The sequence below is a fragment of the Pholcus phalangioides genome, unplaced genomic scaffold, assembly GCF_987345545.1.
Source record: "Pholcus phalangioides strain wild (caught in Gottingen) unplaced genomic scaffold, Ppha-v1.0 ptg000012l_1, whole genome shotgun sequence".
Classification (NCBI taxonomy): Eukaryota; Metazoa; Arthropoda; class Arachnida; order Araneae; family Pholcidae; genus Pholcus; species Pholcus phalangioides.
In genome coordinates, this window is record NW_028301605.1 from 1,723,633 (window position 1) to 1,729,500 (window position 5,868).

A 5,868-nucleotide genomic window follows, 5' to 3' on the forward strand; every position below is an offset into this window, starting at 1 on the left:
TGTTACATTCAGCCAGTAACTTAAATTACAGTTCACGACATCGCGTATCTTTCTGAATTTTCGCGTCATTCATTCGGCGTTTTCATGCAAGTTCTATATATCTTACAAATTGTGGAAAAAACCTTAATCATGAGAGTAATTAAAAAATCACAGTTAAAATGACTCCATTTAATACCAAATTATTACATTTTTACAGTATGCCCCGTATAGTGAAGTTTCCTGTAAATTTCTTTTAAAATCTGTTGAAAATTCCGTATGTTATTAAGCATAAACATGCGACGAGAAAGAAAATTAATTTTCTGAAAAACACGTCTTGGAAATACGTGGTTTTCACGAATAGTTTACCAGAAACGTTTTTTCTTCAATTTTTTTAATCGATCCCCTAATAAGTCATGGCCGAGTTTGACTTCAAGCATTGTTTACACGTCCGAAATTACAGAATATGCCGTAGTTCATGTTCTTGACCACCTGACAGTTTATTTTATATATATAAAATATTCGGTGTATTTTGTGATATGTACCATAGGTTTCAATCCGCATCATCGCAGTAAATTCATGTCAAGGATGTTAAAACTGCCCTGTTCGTCAGCAAAAAGGGCCTAGAATTCCCAATTGAAACGGAATAAATTCTTACATGTCAAAATTTGGAAAAAGTAATTTGATCAATACTATTTTACATAAATAAGACTCCCTTTTCTCAAAAGGGAACATTTCCACAGTTATGTACTAAATTTACAATAGAAGTAAAAACCCTTTTTTTTTTTGGAATGGACAAAAATTGGAAATAGCCCAACAGGTAGCATGCAGAAGTGGTGTAAAAATATTCAAATGTGTTGATCGTTTTTAGAAATGTTCCGTTTTGAAGGAAAATTAGTCGAAATTACCCCGTTTTTCAGAAGGTTCCACCTAGCCAAGTAAGGTAACCTTACTACTTATTCTTTTGTAACATAAAAAACACGATAATTCTGTAGTAGAACCTCCCATAGTGGACACTCCTGTTATTGACCCCCCCCACTAACGGACACTTTTCTGAATTATATCGATGCGTTTTGTTACCCGTTAGTGGAAAAAATGTTCGGTCCGGTGGATGTCCGTTATCGAGAAGTTCTACTGTAGAATGCGGCTTTAGAAGAGCTTCTGAAAAATGCACCGTTTAGAGAGAATCCCTTAACGCCACAGTAGGACAACCGCTTTGTTTCCTTTTGAATGAAAAATTCCGAAATGAATGAACAAAAGGTGGATTTTGTTCCATTTTGTTAGAAAAACCCAACTTCACATTGTGATTTCTTCCAAGAATATTCCCGTTTGAATAAACCCTGTTGTTCAATCTGACAACTCATCCTGAAGATTCAGAAAACGTTGAAAAGTGAATTTCGAAAATAAGGTGAAATGTTCCGTTTTGAAAAAATAATCTCCTTCAGTGTCTTTTCGACTGTATTTTCTTATAATATCGGGTATAGCGAACAAAAATTCAATCCCCTGAAGTCGTTATAGAGAGGTTTTTCTATACGGGATGTCCCGTAAGTGCTGATGAGGCCTTTATCTCATCAACCGTACGGTCTTAGAAGTATGATTCCAATTTAAAAAAATGCTCAAAAGGCGTTGAAAAATTAAACCCGTATCAGTTTTGAGAGCGAAAATTACAGTGTAACGAAATAAAACTAAATTTTTATACAGTTCTTCTGAGAGAGCCAACAGATAAAAATTCCAAATTCCTAAATACAATATTCGCTGAGATATTCCAATTCAAAAATCGCGAAAGTATAGCATAAATGAGGAGAGCAATGTCCGTTAGTCTGTTTCATAACTTATCTCCGACTTTTGAATTCAAATATCTTAAGGAATACTGTACTTAGAAACTTGGTTTTTTTTTTGTCGGGAGAGACAAGGCAACAACTTTCTGATTGGAAGACGGAAGGGACCGTATAAAAATTCAGATTTTTTTTTATTTTGTGATATACTGTATTTTCACTCTCAAAACTGGTACAGGGTAATTTTTGAAACGCATTTTGAGTATTTTCTAAATTTGAATCGCACCTCTATACGACGGAAGGGTAATGAGATAAATTCAGCATCACATCACTTACAGGACACCCCGTACAGTATTTTTAGAATCTGACACGCTAACATTAGCAGTTTCAACTCTTTGATATATACCACTACAATTTTTTTATTTCTATTTCTTCACCTGAACTTGACCTTCTGGTTAATAACTTCACACATGAAATGTTCACCATGTCATATTCCAGATACAACAAACAATATTTAGAAAAAAAATATCTTATGTATAAAACATTTCAGGCGTGTAACCTGTCGTTACACAAAAACAGTGAATGCATAGCATGCGTATAGTCACATGCACAGACAGCCCAGAGCAATCACGGTATTGTGACTGACCATGGCAGTAAAAGTTAATGGAGGAAAAAGGAGTGGCGGTGTTTTTTTTTTTTTCCTATGTCTCTTTCATGTTTGTATACTTTTTTTGTGTTGTTGTTGTTGTATACGAACAATAGAATAGTGTCTGTCTATAATCATCACCATACTGATCACGTGAACGCCATTTTTTTGCGGTTTTTTTACCTCTCTTCCAACCACGCAATTTAAGCTTGCGTAATCATGTTTTTTTTTTTCTGTTTCTCTTTTAAATAGAAAGTGAAATCTGATGACCTATTAAATAATTGTGCCAATTCATGTCCCGTAGACAAGTTTCGGTCTCACTATATATATATATATATATTCCTGTGGCATGACGGAATGCTGCGACCTGTTAACGTGGCGGTGAAAAAAAAACCGCGAAAGATGGGAAAAATATGCGAGAAGAGGGCTTTTTGAAATCCCCGCTGTAAGATTTTGATAAGAAAATACAGATATGCCCAGTCGGCCCCGCTTAAACGGATATCAACGCTTCCAGCATACAATATCCGATTATACGGGGGGGGGGAACAATTCAATTGCTATTTTATAACGATTGCATAGTTTCTGTATTGAAAACTGATGAAAAAGATTGATGTCAATAAAGCTTCTTTTGAAGAAATCAAACACCTAAAATGAAATGAAAATATAAAATTTAATTACAATGACCACAAAATTTCTTATATTTTTACTTATTACAAGAGATTTTTACTTTTTATTAGGAAAGTTGGTGCCCTCTATTGGCTCAGTACAGAACAAAAATAAAGTAAATGTACTTATTGAAGGCAACTTGAATACTTAGAGCAAGGGGAAATGGGTCATACAAATTCTCTTAAAAAGCCAGGAATTCTTTAGCTATGCGTTACGACCCGAACTTGATTCGCGGGGCTTCTAAGATGGATCGTACGAATCCACCTACAGCCAGGGATTCTTGAACTTATGCTTCACGATCCAAACTTGATTTTCACGGGGTTCCGGGATGTGTCGTACAAATTTACTCAAAATCAGTGATTCTTGAGCTCTGGGTCATGACCGAAACTTGATTCTCGGGGGCATCCGAGATGAATCGTACAAATACAACGCCAAAATTACAACAGGAAAAATGCCCAACGAGGTGGCTGAGAAAAAGATGCCCATAAAAATATGGATGTCATATATTTCAAAAATACAGCAACCCAATTAAAAATGCAATTAACAAAAATTTTAAACAATATATACACATGATAAAATATCATACAATGCTCATAAAGAATACTTATGGTTGTCTTATTCTAAGTATGGATAGAGCTTCTCGATTTACCCCAACATGTTTATCGTATTTCTTCCACGATTCTCAAAGTCTAGGCCACGACCCAAACTTGATTCTCAGGGGTTCCGGGATTTGTCGTACAAATGTACTCACAATTAATGATTCTTGAGCTCTGAGTCATGACCCAAAACTTGATTCTCAGGGGCGTCCGAGATGAATCGCACAATTCTCAAGGTATAGGCCAGACTTGCGGCCCGCTAAGCCCCCCATCCCCATGTAAATATACCACTTATGAGGATGTACAATTTTTCAGATACGTAGTTAGTTTTGCAACAAAGCTCTCATGTCTCCAGGGCTTTTGGCGGTAACGTTTTCAAACAAACCACTTATGGTCATGCGTATAACAATGTTTTCAAATAAAGCTTGTTTAGATAGCATTCGGTTTCAAACAAATATCCTTTTGTTGTACCCCTGTGTCAGGAAATTTTTCTGACAAGGACGACCGGTTATCGAACTCGCGACACCTCTAAACATCCTTTGGTACTTGAGGCGAGCATCTTATCGACCTGGGCTACCGCGCCCAGGCATACTTCCAATTAAAGCAAATATCCAAATAAAGTGCAGACATGATAATCATATTGCAAGTGGTTATATAGCTATTGAAATAAAAAAAAATTAAATTTTATACGGACACCCTGTCCGCAAAAACCCAATTAGAAAGTTGTTGCCCTGTCTCTCCCGATGCCAACAAAAGAAAATTCCACGTTTTTGAGTGTCTGAGTACAATAATCGCAGAGACATTTGAATGATAGGAGAAAAGTTGGGAAAGAATAGCATAACCCTTTCAGACCCGAGAGTATTCTTCTTCTTTTTTTGCAATTTTCAAAATTTTTTTGCATTTTTGACGCTCAGAAAATGCATTAAAAACTTAAATTTCAGCAAATATTTATTTTTTGCAATTTTTTTCAATTTCTCTCTTTTCTGTGAAGAAATTATTCTTTTTTCAAATTTTTTCAGCCATAATGTGCAGATTATATTCATTTTCGCATACAATTTTTTCCAGAATTTTATTGCTAAATTTTATGTAATAAATCCCACTTTTCCCAGAGGCCAGTTCTCCTGAAAGCCGTCTTCAAAAACTTCATGAAAGTTCAACCTTAAGTGGTGCCCTCTGATGAAACCCCCGACGTTCATATTCACCATATATCTAACTCAAAACTTACACAATTCTTTGAGTCCGGGCTTAACTACCTGTGTGTGAGAGCAAAAGAAAAAATTCCACATCGAGATAAAAAGCAACCTACACATTTGTAGCACCTGAGGGGAAGTGAGCCGGGATAAGCTAACGGACAAGGCTTATTTCCCTTATTTACGCTGTTCTTTCCCAACTTTCCTCTGATTTTTGAATTCAATGCGAATAATGCACTTAGAAACATCAAAGTTTGTTTGTTTTTTTTTTTTTTTTGTCCCCAGGAGAGACAGAGCAAAAATTTTCTAATTTGGTTTATGAGGACAGGGTGTCCATATAAAGAGTCAATATTTTATTTTATTTTAATAACTACACAACCCCTCGCAACATGAGTGACGTATTTGAGTTTCCACACGTTACTCGGATACTTCTTCTAATTGGAAGTATGCCTCAAGGATCAACGGTTCGCCAGTAAAATACGACAAGGGAAAATATGGAATCGCCCCGTATAGACAAAGGCAATAATACTTGCAAACAAGGGAATTCAAAAAAATTTCCTAGCAGTGTTTCCGAACAGTTATTCTGGTCACACAAGTGTTTTTAAATGATACTGCTGGGTATAAAGAATTAGGTCTGGCAACAAAGGGGAGAATGATTGTCAACAAATTCGTATTCATAGTTTTTTGAAACACTTATCACATATGCTTTCAAACATATTCTCAGCTAGTTGCAACACTGTTTTAAAGCATTCTCACTGTCACGACAATGTTGTCAAACATACTTCTGGTCACAAGAGTGTTCCGGTCACTAAAAAAAAAGTGCCCGAAGTACAACTTTTTGCAGATAAGGCTGTTAGTAGCATTCGGACTGCAAAAAAAAAAGTTGGTTGCATTTTCTTTATTTTCAGGTGATGGTAAAATTCGTTCTTTATACAAAGCTTTCAGTTGCCATTAGGTCTGCAAACAGAGCTCTCAGTGGAATTAGGTCTTTAAACTAAGTTTACAAAGCTTACAAACAT